This window comes from Trachurus japonicus, chromosome 24, assembly GCF_045865225.1.
Source record: "Trachurus japonicus isolate A0001 chromosome 24, Traja_1.0".
Lineage (NCBI taxonomy): Eukaryota > Metazoa > Chordata > Actinopteri > Carangiformes > Carangidae > Trachurus > Trachurus japonicus.
In genome coordinates, this window is record NC_140930.1 from 24,624,532 (window position 1) to 24,648,980 (window position 24,449).

Consider the following 24,449-nt stretch of genomic DNA (forward strand, 5'->3'; position numbering starts at 1 on the left):
CTAGTTACCATGACCCATATTAAATGCCACCATTGTTGCCCGTAACCAGAGCGCCAATTTTTTTTTTCCCATAGGGCTGTGCGCCTGGGGGTATTATAGTGGAGAGTAAATAACGTGTGTGTGTACGTGCAGAATGAATGCGTGGATGCCCCGATGTACGACGTGTGGCCATATCATACTGGCCGCTTTGAAGGTTGATCACATAGGGTAAACAAGCGGGCCTGGTTAATAATGCAGTATTTTGGCTGGTGCCGGGAACGAGGAGTCGTGGCCTGCTAGAGACCGCTAATGGGACACGCCACAGGGAGCAGCAGCAAAGAGCACGGCGCTCACAGCCAGACAATGATGCTATAACACGTCTACGGGGACGCATAACTGCACAGCGCACTACTTTGTCGGCACTTGTTCTGGAAGTGCATCAGCAAGTTCCCATATGGCGCTCTGGAGGCCTGAATGAATGATTTATAAAAGAGGTTTTGGGGGCCTTGAGTGGCCATTTTTTAGGAGGAGAGCACACAGTAGATCACTTTCCCTGCACTTTACCAGAGCAGCACCATGAAAAATGACAATGCTTTTCTTTCTCTCATCCCTCTCTATCTCTAGTCCCTCTCATTATTTCTCTCTCCAACGATGGCTCTCATCCTTATCCTATTCCAAGCGCTCCACCGCTGTCTTTTTTAAATACAACTTCCACATCCTATTTCCACACCAGGAGATAAACACAGCTTGTAAATATAGAACCAGTATTTTTTTACTCTTCAAACCCATGTCAGTGACATGTGAAAATATCCTTCGATCTGGGGAACATCCTGCCTCCAAGTGAGAAAACATAGCATGTTTGTTTGTGTCTGTGTGCGTGCGTGCGTGCATGTGTGTGTGTGTGTGTGTGTGTGTGTGTGTGTGTGTATGCTTTCTCCTGCAAGAGGTAGAGAGTGTGATTCTGTGTGGGCCTGTGTGGGAGGTAAAAAGAGACAAAGGTGAGAGCCATGAGGAAGAAGTCAATGACAGAGACGGAGAGACAGAACCAGTGAAAAAAGAGAGAGAGAAGTGTGAAGAATGGAGAGAGGGCGGGTGGGATGGAGGAAGGGGAGGTGGGGGTGGGGGGGGGAGGTGAGCACCGTGTGACCAGACTGCGGTTCCTTCCTCGCCAGCCTGAGAACCAGGAAGTAGAGCTGCTTGTTCCTGCATTATTGGACTAACAGGAAATGCAGAGGTCTTCAGGAGGGGGTAAAGTGTGTGTGACTGTGTGTGTGAGTAGACAGTAGCTTGTTGTTGGCAAACACAGAGGTTGTAGTATTTCAGACACGCAAGCACAACCTTATATAACCTGCATTAAAGCTGATATAAGAGTTAGTTTTATGGAAACAATAACTCTGGGCGTGTGGACGGAGTCGTCACCAGTCGTGCGGTTTCTCTCAGCTCTCTGACGTTAGTGCATCGACTCCTTGTTTTTCTTTTGCGGCCCACAGCGTTACTGTTTTGATTGACTCTCATCTGTCTCGTCAGTGTCTTGTTCCCATCAGGCAGCTGTTATTAGCAAAGCTCTGATAAACACTCTGTCTGCACAATACTTACCCAGCAGCACCATACGGAAAGATAGCAGCTAGCTGATGAAGATAGTGGCTTAAGTTAAGATGTTTCCCTCTCCAGACAGCAAAGCTGAGGCAAAAATAATTGAAACCTGGACTTCACTTAATACTCATCAGGAGGACAGAGGCACAACTACTGCACCCGCCTGCTGACAAGTCAAGTCATATAACTTTGGACAAGATAGTTTATTGATTTCTATGTTTCAGCCTGGCCAGGAAATGCATTAATGCAGATTTAAGATCTGATGAAATCCTGTGGTTTTTGTAGTAGCAAAAATGAATGAGTTCAGACAGTTTCATAGGGTAATAACAGATGGGAAATACTTTGTCCGACTCAGCTGGAACAATAGCTCCTTGGATGATCAGCATCCATGCAGCTCTTGTCTATTGTTCCTCTTCTAAACCCCGATGCAGCTGTCTTCCCCTTCAGTACCGTACCGTACTGTACTGTGCGTATTATTTATGGACTTTAAAAGTTTTGAAACAGTTCAAATTTTAAATTGTGCAATTATTGCCCTTTCGGACCAAGACACACATACAGTAGATTCAGGGACGTCTTGTTCAACATTTTGATCTGCCCCTGTTTCGCACTGTTTTCAAATCCTACAGCTCATCGAGTCAACTCCATCCAGCTCGGCTCCCGCTGAGATTCCCTACTTTGATGAGACTGTCAAAATTAGGCTGAAACACATCATTTGGGAGCCATCGCTCAAGGCTACACCGAGCACGTCACAACAGTCTCTGTAGTGGATTCAGGGTGTGCTCTGATTGTTGTTTTACTCCCGGGCTGGGTCTTTTTTTCTTTCTTTTTTTTGTCTCCGTGTCTCTGTGCACTTCCACAACACGTTTCCAGCTGAATAAATGGACGACATCTAGAGGGAGATGTTGGATCGGTGGATGTGGCCCTGCGATGTGGAGGAGATCATCAAAATAATCACTGTTGCCTGTGCAAACACTGTGCAGGTGCTCAGGCACAACACAAGATGACACAGGGCCCCCCACGCCAGCTCGCAAGGGCCAGGGAGCAGCAGGTTGCCTTGGGAACCCTCGGCTCCCTCTTTCTTGTCATTACTCCTTTGCACACTCCCCCTTTTTAATCTGCACCATGCTTTCAGTGACAACCCCCCATCCCCCTTGATATATGCACACAATACATGCATGCACACACTCACATATAAAAAAAAAAGCTCTGACACACGAGTAGGCAGGCAGAAACATACACACATACATGACCATCATGGCCTACAAAGATAACCATGCTATTATATCCATCACTGAGCCTGTAAACCCTCCATCAATCCGTCTGTGCCTGCTCCTGATTTGGATTTCCGGCAGGATTTAAATAAAGCCATTGTAAAAGAGCATTCATCCAACATACTGAATTCATCAATCAGCACTTGTATCCTTTTTCTCAAACAATTTAATGTGGATATACTGTCATCTTGTCACGTTTCTTACATTTGATTTCATTCAGTCGTGTCCTAAGAGGCGAACCCTCCCATGCCTTTCTTCCTCTCAACCTTATCCTTCATGACAGTGTAATCAAAGCCCCCCTTGAACAACCCCCAACCCCTCTGGTCTGCTGCACCACACCCCCCACCACATTTACTTATATGTACATAATATATACAACACTCAGATCACACAGATGAAGGTGCGACCTGTGCAAACCTCGCTCTGATTGCCCATTCACCGTGAGGAGGGAGCCGAGGCTAAGTGCCCTGGCTCATCACCAAGCGAAATGACTGCACTTGAGCGTCTCGAGCCGAAACGGTTCACATAGTAAATCTTCATGAAATAATGAATAGCAACCTGTTATTGTTCCAAGGTGAGGCTGTAAATCAAAGCCCATGTGTAAGATCTGGACTAAATGTGTGTTTTTCTTTTGATAGCAGCGTTCATTTCATGTACCGTGCGCGTAAGCTCGGGATATTACAGTGATACATCAGCACTGGTCCGCAGCCTTTGAAATGAAGTGTTTTATTTGGGTGAATTTGGGGCTTGATTAAATATGGCTTCGTCTGCGGTATATCAAAATATATTGAATGTGTTTATGATATGCTTGGCTCCAGGCAGAGGCAGCACTTAGGAGGAGCATGGGCGGTGTGCTTCTACTGCCTCTCAGTGGGCAGTGGCTGACTCGGAGCAACATTACTTTGATCACACATCTGGAGCCGAGGATTAGGAGAAAATCAAATAACAGAATGGTGTAAATCAGTTAGCATTGTTGGTTTATTCAATTAATCAATTCATCTTAAACAAAGGCTGCTGTAAGAATCACTTCAAGTACATTTTCAAGAGAAAATACCAGAAATTCTCAGCTTCAGCTTCTCCATTGCCAGGATTTGCTGCTATTCTCTGGCTTTTGTGAATGCGGTTTGAATATAACTGTATTTGGGTTTCAGACTGTCAGACAGAAAAATGATTCATCAAATAAATTAGAACAAAAAGTTGCCAACTTATTTGCAGCCCCAAATCTTCACTCTCTGCAAATTGTAGCCATTTGTTTTCAGAGTGACCAGGCAGTTTCTCAGAGCAAAAATCAAATTACCTTTTCGTCTAAATCAAAAGTCTGACATCCACATCTGTTCCTGAAAATGTGTCTGGTTTTGTTTATATTTCAGGGTCTTTTTTATCTGCCAGCACAAGGCAAGGTATTGAGCTGACACTGCCAATAGGCATGGAAGGTTAGGAGGCATTGAAGGCTACTTTCTGAAAATATTGGTAACATTTCACAATGGCCAAGCTGCAGTCAAGGTGTGATTTCCTTCACTTTGTATCCCAAAGCCCAGATCTCCTTATTTCTATGGGAGGTACCAACTGTAGTCTAAACTCATGCAGGGAGTTGGCTGGGTCAACACACGACACTCCTGGTTATCTGGCTGACACTGAACACACACCCACACACATACACACACACTCATACACATCCAGTCATTTTGGGTCATGGGAACGCGACGGTGCGCTCGCACTGTGTTTATTCTGTATGGTTTCCTATTTGAATGTGTCCTTCTCACGGGACTGTTAATGGCTTTCCCTTTCCCAGGGCAGGGCAGTGCGATCAGACCTTATCCAGGTCATGCCAGGAGGGCAGGAGGTACCAGGAAGAATGAAGTCAGTCCTGGACCCTCCGTCCTTTCAAGGACTCCTTCTTCCAAGGTTTATCCAGGAATTGAAAGAGCAGACTTGCCTCAAGAAATATGAACTGTGACTCCTGAGAGGGCTGAGCGGTTGTTGGAGAGGGCTTTGTGGCTTGTTGTTGTTGGCGTCATTGTATGTGCTCATACATTATATCTGTGTTTTTGCTGAGATATCTTGGCAGGCTACTGAAAATGGAATATCTCACGGTATGTATGGATGTTGGACAGCAGTGGATTTACTATCAGTCTGAGCTGCTGAGAGAGGAGCACCTTTATTTGTAGTCAGATCAAATTTGCCTCACTTTGGATAAAGATAAATGCTGAATGATATTATTGCAGAAGTCACTTCACAGCTCACTGCTGATTTATTGACTGAGTTCTGATGCGGTGAGAAGCCTTATCCCTTCAAATCTCTAGCCTGGAGGTAAAGAGATGTATCTGAGCGGAGAGCTGTGGGGGAGGGGGGGTCGGCGCTCTAAAAGAATGCAAATGTGACATTTTTGGGTTGAATAATCTTCAGTGGTCTGGACAAATGTTGACATTTTGTGAAAGTGAACCGACTTCAGAAACTGACAATAAAACCACGCTTGGTGCCCTGCTGTAGTTTCAGGTGGAACTTGTTACATACAAGAAAAAGATAAAACTCCATCCAGTTGAATAGCAATGAGCAGCATGGACTGTATAGATTATTATAGAAGCTTTTCACCACTAGAGGGAGCTATTGTTAGATGTTTGCCACTCTGTCAAACAATGCCGTCTGCACAGCTTCCAGAGCACACTGCTGCCAGTCATGTTTAGATAACAAAGTGCAGAATGCATGGCTTCATAATTATAATGAATCATACTTGTTAAAGGCAGGAGATAAGAACAGTTCAGCTCATAGTCGAGGTCTCATCCTTCACACACACACACATACACACACATGCACACTTAAACACATGCCTATAGGCCCCCAGATGGAGTTTTGGTATTTAGCAATCACTGCATAAACGATTGATAACACTGTTAGAAACCATAGACAGTAGAATCTCACACTCTCTTGCTGCCAGCAGATGTAAGTGAGTGCAATATTAACATCAATATTGCAGCTGCCCTCAGGGGTTCAGAGGTGCCTGAGGTCAGAGCAGGAGTGCAATGGTACATGATAAGAACTTTAACTAGAGAGGTAAGGTGAAAAACTGCCACTGGTATCTCATTAAAAAGCCAATGTTTAGTATGGACTATATTAAGGCCGGTATTGATCTCCACTGAGCTGTGCACCTGGATCGATAAGCTCAATGAGGGGCCTGCTGGGTAATATCCCTGCCCTGTGGGTGCTTAGAGTAAAGGTCGTTCCTCCTTCTGCTTTTGTTCCTCTCCCTCCCATCCATCTTTTTTTCCTCATCCGCACCTGTCTCAATCCAGACGACTTCGTTTTGCTCCGACTGCGACGCCACCTCGGTATTCACTGCTGCCTGTTAGTCTCCACAGAAGGAGATCCCGTTGCCATTCAGAGAAGGGCCGTTACCATTGATTGAACCGGCCACATAATCTACACTGTTGTTCGTTTTGGCAATTACAGGTCTTTTCACACTCAGTAAGTTTCAGATGAAGTGGTTAATGGTGAGTGGTTTGCCCGTTGATGGCTATGTGAACGATCCAGCCGCTGACTGAACTGTTTATTTTCTCCTCTCCAAAGCTCTTAAATCTGCCCCACCTGCTTTACTAAAGCTGATATAATCGACGTCTTTATGATAACCCATAATAACAGTGGCTGAGTAGACTATGTCAGATGACAGGAGTTGCTTGTAGGTAACACATAACGAACAGCTTTCCAGTGTCTTTTAGCTCATTGTTTTGTTGTCTATGCCTCAGCTGCTGATTCAATGGAGAAGTGTTGTTGTAATGTCTGTATCCATGTCACACAGCTACACAAAAAGTAATGTTAGCAGTTTAAACCAAAAAACATACAATGCAGTTGCAATATCTTATATAAATGCAAAAAGGAATATCTGTTTGAGGGAAACACCTGCTGCAGTGACATGAAATAATAATGATTTAAATGTCTAACTTGACTGATTTCATTATGGGGTGTAGTGAATGAGTGAATGATGCTATCTATCACAGTAGCTGATGAAAGCTGTAGCATGTACTGTAGCAGCTATAGAGTCTGATAGGTCTCTTGTAAATGGATGGAGACCAAACCAGACCTATAAGACTTGTTGGACAGAGACACAAATTAAATGAATGCTAATGTCGCTTAACGTCTGTCCTCACAAGTTTGCTGCATCAGCTTTAAAACTACTGATGCCTGCATGTTGGTGTTTTACAGCTTTTTCTGTTGCATTCAAGTGACCCAAAAAAATCAGCTATTGCCAGTTTAGGCAATATGTTTAGAAATGGAAAGATGCCTGGCAGGAATGTAACAGTTTTAGCCAACAAGAGGGCGAGCTATTGTCTTGAGTGTCAGCCGTCTCTGCATGATAAAACAAGAGGGGGAGGACATCTGTATTAAGGTTCCTGGCTATCGCTCCCAGCTCACATTTCCAGTTTGTAGTGTGAGCCTGCAAGGCTCCTGCCCAGCCAAGCCATTAACATAACTGACATGGTGATACACTGACTCTGCTACTAATGAAATGTCGATACAGACCACCATCTACCCCAATCTAATGTTAATTGAGGAAGCGATGGATTTTTTTGGCTGCAGCGTTTGGTGCCTCCTCCCCCCTGTCTGTTGCTCTCTCCCGTTTTTCTCTGAGCTTCTGTGGGAGAATGAAAAAAGGCATAGAGACGATGCTGAAGTCTTGATACACTTCTTACTGAGCTATGTCAAAGATAGAGGGGTTAATCATCCATGACACTTTCACCTTGAAAACTTGCGTCTCAGAAGCCTGTTTATAAACCTCCGTTTAGACATCACACACTCACAGGAAGCAGCAGATGTTTGCAAAAGCTCTGCTTTCTGATAGGTACCTTAAACACATAGTGCACGGCTTAGCCAACTGTGCTTCCCCTATTATGGGACACTGCTGAAAGATGCAGGGTTAGTGCATAGAGGTTGACACCATCTGCATAAGAAATGAGAGACATTAAAAAAAAACCGATCAGACAAGCTGGCAGGTCCTCATGGGTGAGTAGTCTACCTCTAGATATAATCTTCATGAAATCCCCGGGAAGGTAGCGGTGCCCTTTAAGACAATAAACAGAACCTCAACTATATTCATCTTCCTCCTCATGAGTGCTGCCGCATTAGCTCCAGCTCCGGGCGCCGGAATAAACTCACTTGTGTCTATGGAAAGGAAGGATAAAGATAAGTAGCAGAGCACACCGAGGTCATTAGTGGTATGGAGGAAAAATGGAAAGGGTTAGTAATTCTTGCTTGTGTTAATTGGCTATCAGCATTAATGAGATGCAATGGCTGAAGAGGGGGGAGAGGGGGGGCGAGGGGAGGGGGGTTTAAGCGACGGGTGCAAAATGTCACGAGCAAGTTCACCTCACCTCTGGAATGGAAATGTCAGCTCACTTTTTTGTGCATACATGAGTAATGATGTGTCTGAGTGTCTGACTGTGTGTGTGCGTGCGCAGGCATGTGTGTGTTGATTCATATCTTGTGAGAAATTAGATACTCTGTCTTGTTAACATCGACCTTTAGTCTAATTACTATAATTGCTAATTACGACCTCCTTCCCCTCCTCTGTCCCACACCCAACACACACACACACATACACACACACACACACACACACGCGCACACACTTGACAGCCTTGCCACAGGGTATAAAGTAATGCGTGTCTTATACACTTCCTCAGTTAATGAGGAGCTGTACATCCAAAAACACTACATGTGATGCACCTATAGAAGTCATGTGTCAGATATACATCACATTTAATAGCACTTATCAAATCATTATTCAGTGATGGTTGGAAAAAAGAAGCTGAGTCATCCATTCCAAACCAATGTTTTGCCTCCATAAAAATACAAATTTAGTGCAAAACATGTATCTCTAGGAGCGAGTGTGTCCACATGGGAAACAGTTCTGTGTGTTTTATCACCATATGTCTTACACATAGAAATTCATAAGCATACATGAAGACGGCAGCTGCTTAGGGGCCTGGAGGGGCCCCTAAACGAGTAAATTATTTATCAATAATCATAGTTTTCTGTAATAATTCTGCATTTCCACACTGGTTTCCCTAGTTTGTTGTGTTGCTGTCCACTACACACACTCCCTGATGGCACTACTGCAACGTTTTTCTCCAGCCTCGTTTCAGTATAGTAATTTACACTTCTTTCTGTTAATCTTCAGGGATCAACCAGTGTGTGTGTGTGTGTGCAGCGGACTGACTCTGCTCAGGGTCACCGATGTTACAACACATGCTCTTTCTTTAGTCCAGATGAATGGAGTTCCAGACCTTTTGTCTGCTGGAGCGGACAGCACAGCATGATGTAGTTCAATACAGAGTCAGTGGGGGGCAGTGAACATCAGCATGTCAGTGCTACCTCTACTGTAACTATGGAACTGTCTGTGAGAGCATTAAATGGAAATATAAGAGTGAGTGGTGCTTCCTCTCCTCCAGCTCTGGGCTTGAATGGTAATGTCAGGTCATTTACAGTAGATTTAAATTTGACGGTCAGTTTGATGGTGACTGGTCCGGTCTCTGGAGCCTGCAGCGCCGCGGATGTAAAAAAAAAAAGAGACGGTGTGATGAAATAGCAGAGGAATCTATTGGGAGTCAGGAGGCACAATGTGGTAGCAGTTGCAGGGTGCTGGATATTGTGAGTGGATAGAGGAGGCACTGCCTTTTTAATGCAGGTGTTAGTGTGTATGTGTGTGTGTGATTCACATGTGTTTTGTCCTGTCTGTTTTGATTTGTACAGAACTTTGACCTCCATCAATCACTCTTGAGCCTGCCAGTTTGGGTTGAATGGCCAAGACAGAGCGGTGCTAGACCAGCTGTCTGGTACAGTAGCTGACGAAACACACACATAAATACTTACACATTGAGTATATCAACACACACACATGGCATCAGCGAGACCAACAGCAGACCCATAAATCAGCCCCTTTCACACTCCTGAAGGACAAAGAGGATAGAATAAAACCTCTCACTCATAGTCCCCCCCCCCCACACACAAACACACACATACACGCACGCACACTTGTCACATTCTGTGTTGTGTAAGAAACATAAATTTGTTTACTTGTTCTGGCTGATTTACTGAGGAGCACAACATAACATCACATGAATCATTTTCATCTTTTATTCCCCCCGCGGTGGCTGCTGCTGACAGCTCTGTGGGTACAATGCAGGGAGGTGTTAGCCATGCAGCCTCTCTGCTGCTGTAGAAGGATTTATTACAATGTGCGGTGCACTATTGTGTGTGCCCTGACTGGAGAGGAAGATACTGACTCTGTAGGTGGGGGTTTGAGTCTAAAGATGGAGAAACTCTAATGGGACTGCGCTGCTATTTGCAGCTGAAATATTGACCTTTAAATGGATTGTAAAGACCATGGGTCATGGTGGATAACAAGGCCTCTTACTGATATGTATTTTATTTTATATCTCATATCTTTTTGTCCATCTGATCTCCGTATGGCCTCTGTGTGTAGAGATATAGTACAGTTCAATTTCATAATTTCACTCAGAATTAAATGTATGTGATGAAAAGCAGCAACAGAAGTGTTATCAGCACGCTTAAAAGAATACGATCCCCCCCCTCGTGTTTCTTTTGGGGCTTTCGGACCAGTTTGTGCTCATTTTTTATATTCTAAAATGTAAAACACTGTTTAGCATAATTTCATATTGACTATTTATAATTAATTATCATAAATTAACTGACTGATGTGCATATCATTTGATGTGAAGTTGTGTTGTGTTTGATATTCAGGCAGGGTCTGGGTAAGATCAAAACTTACATTTACATATCAAATGTAGATTTTATTAACACAAAATGGTCGAGACAGACTTGAATTCAGCTGGACAGGTTGGAGGTTTGAACTTGATATTGTGCTCACTCAGTAAGTTTTCCATGAAAATCACTCAAATGCCTAAAATGTGATGTAAATGCAATGCAATATATATATCTATATATATATACATGCTCTGGGAGGGTGAAATACTCAAATCGAGATGATTATTCAATAAACCCGCTACAGTGGAGGGGACTGGTGAGCAACTCTGGGGGCAAAATGTAAGGAAAAATTAAAATGCCCGAAAGTAAAACGCGACTTTATCTATATCCACCCATGGCTCTTCTAAAATAGCTGTCCAAGGGGACACTTTATGCATCTAAAAATAGAGAATCATCGAGCCTACGGCCCCTCCCCTAAACTCCAGAGACTGTATCTGAGACAGCCAGGGTAATTTGTTGTGAGAATCTTCGCACCAGCATTTTAAACTGAATTCTTAATATGTGTGGCAAACATCTGGGGGGCCCCTGAGGGATGTGGATCTTTATGCTTTAACCTCAGGCCCTGCCGGCTTCAGCTTCCTTCAGCCGCCTTGTTGTCATTAAAGGTGAGACCCCAATTCAGCCATTCAGCCCACAGCACAACAGAAAGATTTCTGTTTGCTGGGTACACAAAATGTCAATAGCTTCTTCAAATGTTTGTGATTTCTGTTGCTGGGCTAGAAAGGGCAGCCAGTGAAGAAGAACAGTGAACAGGGGATTAAATGTGTCTCTATAAGCTTTCATTACATAGTCACGGATAACGCCATTCACACCATACGCAATGACGTAACCACGATAGCAATGGCAGCCTATGAGATCAAGAGAGATATATAACTATGCCAACTATTTGATGATTAACTGTTGGGCTAAATACAGAAACAGAGGACAGCTGTCATAGCAAGTTGTGTACTTACTGTTGCATTTGTTTGAGCTCACCTAGTATGAGCAGTGTTGGGCACATTACTTTAAAAAAGTAATTAGTTATAGTTACTCCAAAAAGTAACTGGGTAAGTAACTACTGTACTGTATATTACTACATTTTAAAAGTAACAAATTGCCAGGAAAAGTAACTATTGCTCAAATATGTCAAATTATTTGGACTCGCTCCCCTTACGACGGAGTATTAGGGCCACATTTAAGAAAAAAAAAAGTCACAAACTTCGAGAATAAAGTCGTAATTTATGAGAATAAAGTCGTAATTTACGAGAATAAAGTCGTAATTTACGAGAATAAAGTCATAATATTACGAGAATAAAGTCGTAATTTATGAGAATAAAGTCATAGCCTAATTTTATGAGAAAAAAGTCGAAGTAAAACGGAAGTAGGTCGAGACGAGAAAAGGTGACCACAAGGGGCAGGGTAATGTTGATGTCGGCTAAACGTTAATTAAACTGTTCTGTTCACTGAGCAAACCTGGGTTTTAGTTAACCTAGGTTAACGTTCGTTACATGTTGTTTAAGAAGTCGTACAGAAAATGTATTGATCTGTTGTGATCAAAGCAAGTGTTAGGGCGACTATGGATGGAACAATTAATGGTTGCCGAGAGACTAAGCGAGGGAAGTGTTTTTACTTGCCGGACGCGCTTCAACAATAAAAACTAAGCTAGAGGTTATGTCGATTCACAAAGTGTATTAAGCTAAAAACATAGCAGTGAAACAACCCCACATAAGCCTAAAAACGTCCAAAACAGTGTAAATTAGCGGTCAGCAAAAAGTAGGACCTTCCCCCCTCACCCTCTCAGTTCATTCATTCACAGGTGAAGAACAGCTGATTTTACTACGCTTGGTGACGTACCATCCCACCTGACTCCTCCCCGGATGTGACACACACAAAACACGGCATCTACAGCAAGGTTATTATTGTTTACAGAACGTATGTGTTGATCATTTGCGATCATGTTGTCATGGATTACAAAAGTAGGCTAAGCCAAAGACACTGGATTTCTTGAGGTCACATGCAGATGTTTGTATGAAGAGATTTTATTCTGGCGTTGGGGCCTCTGCAAGTGTATTGCCTCGCCGGAGCTTTACCCCCTCTGGATCCATAGTCTTAATTATCAATCGGATTGTTTCGAGACACCACGAAACCCCTCTGAATGGCCCGCTGATGGATCCACCGATAACCCTGCAGTTGACCAGTTCCAGCCATTTCCCCCTCCACAAAAGCAGCGACTTCCTCCAAGTCCGTCTGGTTATTTCTCCGGAAAAGATGCATTTTCTTGCATATAAAGTCCTAATACTTATGATGATATGATGCTGATGTGCCAAAAGATTAAGTATCTCCTTGTTTGTGAAACCTATCCTAAAGTACAACTCCACAAAATCCTCCACGGCCCCCATTTTACCAACTGTCTTCCTCTTAAACAACAGGTTAGAATATTATGACTTTTTTCTCATAAAATTATGACTTTTTTTCTCATAAATTACGACTTTGTTCTCGTAATATTATGACTTTATTCTCGTAAATTATGACTTTATTCTCATAAATTACGACTTTATTCTCATAAATCACGACTTTATTCTCAAAGTTTGTGACTTTTTTTTTTTCTTAAATGTGGCCCTAATACTCCGTCGTACTCCCCTACCCCCTAACCATAACCCTAACATCCTGTTTAACTGAAAAAAAAGTGTATATAACACTCACTTTAATGGAAATATTATTTTATGACTGGACTTCTTGAGTCAAGTAATGTCAGTAATGGTAACAGCATTATAACGTGGGAAACAGTAACTTCTTTGATTACTCATTACTGAAAAAAGTAGCGCCGTTCGTAACACCATTATTTTATTTACGCCATTATTCCCATCACTGAGTATGAGTTATGACAGTTACCTGTCTCTTAAAGGGATATTTCAACATTTTTGGCAAATGTCGGTGCAAGCTGTTTTTAGATCGGCGGGGCAGAGACGTGAGCTGCTCAGCTAACACAACGGAGGCATATGGTATTTTGTATCTCTGCCCCGCCGATCTAAAATTAACTTGACATTAAAATGCAATATCACCATGAGACTGTTAACACATGCAGTATCTGATATGATTAGATTGTTTCTGCGATAGAAATAAACTTCATATTTGATACCACATCACAGCAGCTAACTGAGGTACATTCATTCATCTGTAACCGGATACATATTGTATATCCTGTTACACAACAGTGGGACATAATTGCTCCTCTCAGCGCTGCTTCCTACCTCCACTGTGACATCAATTATAGACGGACACAGTTGGTGTAGGGTCTATAGATTACAAACTGCCTCCCTCCTAACAACTAGAATTCACAGCCACGTAAAAAGCTGTCAGGAGAAGCCAGGTGTCAGAGAGCTCCCAGCAGGACGGAGCTGCCGAGAGACCGAGGGAATATCTGCAGTGAGGAAACGTTGCTGTTCTCCAGTATTTCTAATAATCAATTTAGCCAAGCATGCTGCGAAGGAAGCAACAGATTAAGGAGAATCAAAGTGCTCTTTAGCCCCTCTGGCAGCTTGTCCGTCTACCAGTCTGGATCTGCACTCATTATCTTGCAACACACACGGTTCTCATATAAATATCTTAGGAGTCTGTTCTTCCTCACTGTACACAGCACAGAACCATGCATTGTATTATTTCTACAATAATAACGGAACAACATCACATATACACAATGTTACCCAGTTCTCCTGCTCTCCTTCCCATAATTGGAGTTGCCTGAGGTAGAGGGGAAAGGTGAGAGAAAGAAGAGAGACAGATGCATTGAAAGGCAGATTGAGAGAAGCGTTGTCAAATACATTAACTGCATGAACTGCACATAAAGAATACACCTTAATTTTAGCCCAGCACCTCCACATGAAAGCATTTTCTAAAAAGGATTTTCTGTATGGTGCTCCTGCAGCTCACAATCCTCAAGTGTAAAGTAAATGAAAATGAGGGGTGGAGGCTGGATTTCATGCTGCCTCATTATACCAGATACAGAGAGGCCTTTGTCAAACAGTGCAAACTTTTCTGTTGATAGATGTTTTTCTGCCAGCTGAGATTTCATTCTGACAAAAGTGTTGCTATTAAAGATTAAAGCTCACTTTTCTAATGTTTTCGTCTGCAATGGATAAAAGGACCGATGCTCTTATAGGGCAGCATTTTTCAGCATGCCATACTTTCCAAGGGGGATATGAATGGTTAGAATTACAGTTATTTCCCTTTCAGTGGGGCGCTGTTGGAATTGAAGCCATTTGCCCGTCTTGTACCACTTTATTGTCCGACAGCAGCACTGCCCTTTAAAAACCTAAAGACTTCTAGAGACTGACTATTGGATTTCCCTGTTTTTTACCCATGCACTACATACCACGGTTATATATTTACAGCAGTAGATAAGTAGCCTACACTGAATTACACCACTGGGCTGCTTATGTCTTGGGTTTATAATCTCGTTCCCAATGTCACATTTTATTTTATTTTATTTTGAAAATATGACAAAATCAAGATGATCTCCAGGCGAACTATGCTCTCCAAGCCTCATTAGCCCTTTTGTTTTGAGAGTCAACAGTTCACTGGATTTTGAAAGAACATTGCGGGTCAGTAATTGTGTTTGCAAAGTTTTTGGTTGAACTGGAATATATTTATGAGGCGGTTTATGACAGATATTTTCTCCCTAATGGGTGAGTTATGAACAAAAAAATTCAACATTTGGAATACATGTTAACACAGTGTTACAGCTCATTATTAGAGAGTGTTTATTGATGTCACAAAACAACAGCTTTTAAGAACGTCACAGAAAACAGTTCTAGTATTTGTCTTAAACATTAAAGATATTTTACAGCTCATTAAAAGGAGATTAAAACTCAAACTCAAGAAAGCAAATGTTATTTAAAGTCAAGAATAGGAACATTTCCCACTTTCTGTTGTGGTGCTTTGCTCTTGTTCGCACAATTATATTTTATCTTCAAGCACTGTCTTGCTGTGCTGTGGAGAAAAAACTCTCTCAGTCTCAGAGTTGTTGGAATGGGCCTTTCTCCGAGACAAACCCCATGAACAAAAACTAAGACAGGACTAGATTTCCAGCTGCAAATCAACAACGTACTTCAGCAACATGAATATTAAAATGTAGAGATGATGCTGTCAGAGTTTTCACAGTCAGTACACGGTGACAGCTTGTGCTGCCAGTACGTATTTATTGTGAGCCCTGAATGCATCACGCAGCTTTGTCACCACCACAGCTGGTGACTGTACTGCTTTGATTCTCCACATAACTACTATACAAATACTGCTCCTGATCCTGATGTTGTATTATGTTTATGTAAATACCTGATAAATATAATCTTCATACCTGGCATGGTGATGTGATGGGAAAAGGAATTACATAGTCTGGATTGAAATAAACTCCTAAAAAATAAACTTTTGACATGTAATTCTGAATGATGTAAAAGAATCACAGCAACGTCATTTTACTTCACGTGTTCACTTTCAGACACTAATCTAATCCCTTTTGGAGAACTAAAGGTGAACTATGCAAGTCTGCTCGCTTTTCCACTGTTCTGGTTCCGCTGCTCTCAGCCATGTGCATTTGTTTACAAGGAAGCCGGAGAAAAATCTATAAATTGAAATGTTACATAACATAAACGATGTTACGGCGCGTGGGTTTGTGTAGTCTTAACCGTCATAAACAAAAGATTACGGGTTACAGAGCGTGTTTGTGTTGCGGTGCAGAGACGAGAGCTGGGACACCGGGGCGGCGACCGAGTAACTACACTGATGTTGCAAGGTTGGTTTTCAGCTGTGAGACGCCAGGTGAAGGCAGAGAGCCACCGTTCTCACTTGTAATAAGTCACAAGTCATGTATTACTCCAGGGCTTTTTAATTGAGGAAAAAATGTAGCATAGCCATGGGAGAAATCCTGCTTAGTTCCCCTTTTTTTTTTTTTTTTAAATATTTTTTGGTGTTTTTGCCGTTATTTGATAGCACATCAAGGAGATAGACAGGAAAGGGGGAGGCAGAGAGAGGGGGAACGACATGCAGGAAAGGTCCGCCCGATGCGGGATTCGAACCGGGGACACCTGCACTGAGGACCGCAGCCTCCACATGGGGCGGCCGCCCCAACCACCGTGCCACGCACCGCCCCTGCTTAGTTCCTCTTTAATGCCCTTCCACATGAGCATTGTGAAGTAAACCCACCATGTGAACATTTCCTTGCAGGTTATTTACCTCCATGATTATTTAACTGTTTTACTACCAGTGGGAAACCCTCAGGGGTTTTTAAGCCAAGAGAAAGCCAAACCTAAAATCTAACCTGTTTCAACTATTAATTTAATTTAGACTTGTTTCCTTCAGAAATGAGAGGCTTACTCACTGTTCACAACTTCATACTAAGACATAAGGCCTGGAAGCTTCAACTGTAGCTTTGCATGTTTGCTTAGAAAGTGTGAAGTGAATTAACCCATCACATTCTGGGTTGTTTTGATCAAGGTATTTGCATGGGTTGAGTACAGTAGACCTTTATGGGCACATGCAGAAAAAACCTCCTTGCTGGTACAGAAACACGGTAAACACGTTGTGCTTGCTTCTGGCACAGTTGCACTGCTGTGCTTTTGTGGTGTGTTTGTGTAGCTGTTTTGAATGTAAATCCTCTTTGGGATTTAGGTCAATGTGAGGTTTATGTAATGTGAGAGACAAGAGATGTGGTTGATTTTGTTGGTGGCTGGCACTGGCCGATGACTGGCCAATCACTTGACTCCATAAAAGGACTTTATATATGTTGATCAACATGGGGAGAACATAAATTGAAGAAAGGCCTCATAAAAATTGAGCAAATCCAAAGTGTATGCAGTGCATTCTACATTTCACTTGCATATGCACTCAATCAAGTAATTCCTAGCAAACGGCTAAATCGAATGGAGAAGACTCTGCATGTGGAAGAGCTGTACTGGTCAGGTGCTATTCAAACAACTGAAGAATGAGTCAGTGGTGGTTAAACATGAATGATGCAGCTGACGCAGTGAGCGCCATATGGTGTTAGTCTGCTCCATCATCATGTCATCACATCTGTGTGACAGTGTGAAAGACACACACACACACACACACACACACACACACACACACACACACACACACACACACACATACTCATTCAGGCAACGATTGATTAAATGGTGCCTACAGTAAGTGCCTAGAATGTTATTGACACACTCCATGCACACACATAGTGGGTCTGAATGTGTCGACTCATTGCATCAATTCATGCAGTCTATTAGCTGCTGTAAGCCTGTTGTTTGGAGACCCACTCAGAGTCAGTGCCCGTCTTTTTTCATCGTTGCAAATTATTTTTTGTTGTTTCTTTTTTGAATCAAAGACATGGAAAGAATTGTGGTGACATGCTTCAAAGTTTCTCAGCTGGAAACAAACCGGGGATGTCACTATGTGAGTTTCCATCCAAAAGTAACGAAAGTCTGACAGAGTTTCAAGAAAACAGACAAAAGAGAATGTGAATGAATATGCTTTTCCATGTGCAGCCATTGTGTGGGTATAAGAAGAAGCTTCATTTGGTTTTGCTAATTCTCTTATCGAGTGCCACATGACTGATGGCTTTACTGTTTTCTTCATGTGTAATTTTTTTTCTTTTTAGAATCAACACTTCATCACTCCATACAGATCTGGTGTAATCTGTAGTTATTTTTCATTGTCTTATTGAATGTTTAACTTATTGTTCTAAATCTTTTTTGTATTTTGCTTATAGAAACCTTTATTCGTCCCCAAACTCCTAGACTAATCTCATCTAATTTATCATCATGATAATTCATTTTCAATTTAGCAATGTTTCTACCTCACTTTTTTCAGCATTTACTTTGGAATATACAGTGTTTCCACGCTGTTTTGTACAAATTGAGAGTGTTATATGGTATACTGTACTGTACTCGGCCTATAAACCGACACTGTAATCGACAGAACACCTGTTATTTCATGTCAGTGCACAGAGAGGAGTAGCTTCAAGTACGATGGTCAGCGAAAGTTTGAACTATGTAACTAATTGGTTGCTGAAGCAACAAGCAAACAGCAGCAGAGCATTGTTGTCCACTCTTCTCATTAGGAGGAATGACAACGTTGAAAGAGATGACCCTTGACTACTTTACTGTAAAGAAGGGCCGCCAGTCAGAGCAAAAACAAGATCCTCATTACTGACTCTGTTGTTACAAAACAGTCTTTTCTCTCGATGGTTGTTCCTAAAGGCCAGGAAAGACCAGAAGAGTTTTGATTATTCAGTCAGCGATGAAAAGAGATAAGACAGAGGAAAAGAAAGGAAAGAACAAAGAATCAACTGAGTCGGATTTTAGAAAAAATGGGGCTCGAGATGAGCTGTTGGAGATCAGATCAAGAAGAAAACACTCAGTATAGACGTGTGTTATTTTACACTGAAGGAGAGAGAGCAGATTAAACTAGAAAGAGAGAGAGAAGCTGCTGTTGACAAGAGACTGAGAAACAGGCAAAGAATTGAAGTTTGTCAGATGTGTATCCACCTTTATGCCTCCTTTCTTCTGGCAGAATGACCTGTTGCTATGGAAACCACAAAGAAGATATGCGTAAATATAAATAAATGTTACCCTGTGATTACTGCTGAAATCTAAATGGCCATCCGATTCCTTTTATTTCCCTCCCAGACGAGAACCCTCTCATATAAAAGCCCATTTGACGCCTAATTTAAAATCTGCTACACAACAAATCTTTGTTCTTTGCGTCTTTAAATTTGTATGAGCATTGGCACTTTTCAACACTCTCAACACACTAGCACTATGGACAGTCTTTGTCTGCCTTTCTACATGCTGAGTTAACCTCATAACAAACAGGCAGTCGAAGGCCAGTCATTACACTCATTCTGTGCCGCCAGATATTGTTCAGGCCCACAAAACTTTTCTTTAGATTCGATCAGAGGTCCCCAAGACACAGAACATGAAAGAAGTTTGGGCAAAAAGTTTGCGTACAAAATAACACAAGACATGTTGAGTATATCAATTGGGGTTTTATTTTTCTCTAACTGTAGTTATCATTGCTTCAGTCAGTTGCATTCTAGCCTGACTGTCATGTCACTTCATTTGTCAGTCTAGCATTGTGTTTGAGGATTTCCTGTTGGGGTGGGCTGGTGGGTTGTTTTTGTTTTTTTTTGTTTTGTTTTGTTTTGTTTTGTTCTCACCAACCAATAGTGAGTGACATATCAAACCTACCAACTTACATTTCTTTAAAACTGATGGTGCCAGTGGGAGTTTTGGGGTCACAGTAATTTCAACATCCAAATTGGTAGCTACTGTCAAGTCAGGGCTCCAAACTAACATTTTTTTTTTTTGCTGTAAAATCTTAGGAAAGTAAGCAGAACATTTAGGGGCGCACACTGTAAATTGACTTGCAAAGCAAATATTCACATTTCCTTTTCATTCATGATCCTGAAATGACAGATACCAGATCCTCTGAGTCGCCCCTTTCATGTTTCACCAGTGTTAAAAATAAAATAGCAAATTTCCTGTTTCCAGTCGTTTTCGAGGTAAATTCATGCAAAACCGCTGATGCACGTTCCCGTCAGGCAGTTTTTCGGTAAGCAGGCTTTGCATTTGCCTCGAAAACAACTCTGTCTCGTAACGTTCCACTATTATCTCATAGCGTGGTGAATGTGCAGTTCACAACTTGTCCACCAGAGCGTTTTGGAGTTGTTGGATTGTGTATTTGATGAGTTCGATGAGGGAAACCAAGAAATTCCATGAGCCTCCGTAGCGTAGCTCTGAGCAGCTTGCGGCTCCTACTCCTAAAACTATAGGGATTATAGCAATGAGCCAATTTGCCAAAATATTGAACTATCCCTTTAAGAATCTTATCAGGATAGTCTCAGCACACCTTTCTGGATACTTGGTAGTTATGAAGGAAGGAGTAAGACAACTGGAGCTCCTTAACAAAGACAGACTGTCTCTTCAGCACAGCAGCCGACTGTTAGCTTACTGACAGGCTCTGTCAGGAAGAGCCGCCAGCGCTGTTGCTTACGACGCTTGACTGTGACTCACAGACTTGCAACTGTCTTGTCAGGATTGATTGACATATGCAAAACCAGTCAGTGGTGATTTCAGATGCATAGGTTGTTTATGTGGGTTGGGTTTTTATTCTGTGTTTATTTTGGGTTAGGTATGAATGAGTGCCTCGGAATATAATAGATGTATATAATGAAAACAAGAAAGCAGTAATAGCATGGTTGTTATTATAGTTGCAGTCGTAACTGTTACGCTTTAGTGGTGAATGTTGAAAACTGGGACATTTTAGTGTTACAAGTATTTACTGGAACACACTGTTTAAAACCAGGACTATAGGATAATTAAGGGTTTTACAGTCTCGTAAATGTCAGTCCCACTTTTGACATTGTGGCTGTTTTTGTCATGATTGTTTTCCATGGGCGTAGCTAACCAGCTAATCCACTGCTCAACTGTGTTTCCAACTGAGAGGAAATAGTCTTCAATGGGCACGGCACCATTTGATTTGCTTAGGTGTCTTGATCCAGGTTCCTTCATGTTGGGTGGCTTCAGTTTGTGGCCAGTATGTTTTTTTTTTTCAAGCGTGTCAATACGCCATGTTATTTTCAGTTGTCATGGGAGGATGGATTGTTTGTTTTTCCAACCAGGAACAGCTGTCAATGAGCTCAGGACTGATTTGAATTGCAGATAGTAAACTGAGCTGGGAGCAAGCCTGCACAGACTATACTTGATTTGACGCTGCCACAGTGTGGAAAAACTTCGAAAAAAAGGAGGAAAACTTCCTGACTAAGGGATACAGATTAAGTTCATAGGTCACAAAGAAGTGATGGGATGACAATAACAGTCTCCACACACCAGTGTCACTTCTTTATTGTTTGGGGATTTCAAGCGGCACCTTTCTGGTCACGAGCCTCACCCTGAGTCCAGAGTTGCAGCTGCCCCACTTGGCCTCCGTTGCATGAATTCTGTTTGATCTCCATCTGAGCTTTACAGTTCAATGGCACCAGAAACTCTACTGGGACCTGTAGCTACGTCTCAATACTTATCAGGAGTCCTGGTCCATCTGTAGGAGGCTGTACTGCCGAGTCCGCTTTGACCTTTCTAAACCAGTGTGTTAAGGAGGCAGGCAGGATTGCAGGCAGCACAGTGGGTCTCAGAGGAGAAAACAACAACTTGGCATGGACGGGTGTGTAGCCACCGCAGCATATTGAATGTGTCAAGAATGAGCTGACTCCAATGAGTCCTCTGTGTGTCTCTCTCCCTCTTTCCTTTTGTTTCCGCAGCCTACCTCCCTTCTTAATCCTCTCTGACTCTTTCTTGCACTGTCTTCCCTAATTTCTCATTTTCTTTCTCTCAAAACCAATATTGCGTAGCTTTATTTGGAAGTGAATGTAATAAAGCCCTCTGTGTACAAAGTCTGTGGGAGAGAGTGGGTTACGTAAGCGCGGAGAAGAACTCTTTATCATGTTGATTTCCTGGTGACACTGCAGAAATGCTTTAGGGCCCTCAGGATTCAATTTAGCCAGTGTTTTGGCTGCTTGTATACACTTTGCTCATTTTTTCCTTAGAAATATCTGGAATATATTTAGAACACTTCATTCCCATTATGGCTTTTCCACTTAGATGCATTTGGAATTGCGAGGCAGCGGATAAAGACGAGGGGACCCACAATGTCAGGACTAATTTATATGCAGTTGTATATCGGTTTTTGCCTATTGTGTTTCATTAACACGTCGGGCGAATTTACATTTACATTATATTACATCATATGCATTAGTGCATTACATCATATCTGATTTCAACACAACTTCTGTACACACATGCTGTGTAATTACAGCAGCGTCGCAGATTAACACAGTTAGTGCAGTAACATTAACATTTTGGAATTACAGCTTCCATCTTATTTACTAGACACAAAGCCCATAGTGTTTCATCTTAATCAGTTTCCTTATTTTATCAAGCAATATTTGAGTTCATTGCTTAAACCATAATTATCTCATCTGGTTTCATCAAATAGCTCCTCATTAATATACATGGAGATAAACTGTTTTCATTTTACTTCTTGAACATTGCAAGGTACAATGGTAATCAATGGTATTCGAAAGACTATTTACATTGTTTCTATTTATATGTACTTGTTTGAGTGACTCAATGTAAACCTGCAACACTAATAATTGCCATGTATGGTGCTGTGTTGTTCCCAGCAGTGTCAGTCTAAAAAAAACTATAAGCTGATGAATGCATCAAAGCCAAACAACAGCACAGCAGTTTCCTCAGAGAATATATTGTTGTGCAGGGGAACCACAGATTAAGACCAGGGATGTCCATGTTCCCTGAGCACACTGTGTTAGTACACCTGTATACCATTTCCATATAGATTGCCTGTCCATCATTTCCATTTTGATATTACAGGAGAGGAGGGGCTGATAGAGTAGACTGTGAGAAGCAGTGCAGGCAGTGGAGAGATTTAGAGGCGATGATATGTGAGAGGGGAGCAGAAGAGAGAGAGAGATCGAGCAGAGGCTAGAATATCTACTTAGAACACACGTAGTGGATGGTTGCATATTTTATGCTGCACCTCAGATATTCTGCCGTAGTATGAATTCCAAAAGGCCGCAAAGAAAGAACAGGACATCTAACTGTGTTCAGGTGCTTTTGATGACCCTGTATGTTTCAAAACAGATTAAAAAAAAACTCAGAGGACAATCATTATGGCTACTCAGGTGTCACTGAGGTCACTAGTTTTATTCTCCAGGTGAATGTGGGCAGGTTTAATAACTGAGAAAACTCTATATTTTACAGCCAGGAGGAAATGTTTAAATTTTTAACATCACTTTTTTGTGTGAGGAAATGTAAAGTATACTGCGGCTCATTTGCATATTTTTCCATTTTTGCAAAATAACATAACTCACATTGGGACATTTCTGGGCATTTTCCAAGGCGCTTGTTGACTAACCGAGAGTTGGACTTGCACAGTTGCCCATCTACCTTGATACATGTGTTTTTTTTTCTCATTTGCAACAAGCCAACATCATGTTTGTTCAACATGTGGTGGAAAATTGCTATAATTAGTATTCTCCTTGTAATGAGTACAGTAACGTAGTCTTTGTAGTAGTTGTAAAACCTTGTTTGCACATTCTCACTCTCAACAACAGATGCTCCGTCAACACCCATACACAGAACGAGAGCTGAGACCTGACACTTTTGGCACCAGAAGTGATTTGATAACAGGAGGAGAAGATTGTGGGGTAGTTAGGTTTAGAAAAAAGTTCCATAATGTGGTCTAACCCCATAATACAGACTGTGCTCTGACATAATGCAGGGAATATCAGAACAACTTGCACACTGAAAAATGATGCTGAAGTTAACCCAGTACCATAAAAGTGCCAAGTGCTAAGTGTCACAACCGAGTCCACACTGAAGGTGGAAGTCACACTGCTCTTGCTCGTTATGTGAGAGATTTCAGACTCTGGATCCTAGCAACAGCATGCCGGACAAACTTTCACATTTTCTTTGTGCTATAAAGCTGAGCCTTTTCCATCCCACCCCAAAAGAAGGTGGTTGTTAAACTAGCATGCTACTGTTAGCGCTGATTTCCAGAAGTTTTTGAACTTTTTAAGAAATGCCGAGTCATTGAATATCAACTGCATAGTCAGTGCTGTGAGTTCCAGTCCAGCTAACATCGGCTCTGCTGTTGTGGGTTCAGGTTTAGTGATGGCAAAATGACAAGAACTCACAGCAGTGGATAGTCCTGTACCCTGAGCACTAATTATGTGATGTGAATCTTAAAGGGATAGTTCAACATTTTGGCAAATCGGCCCATTGC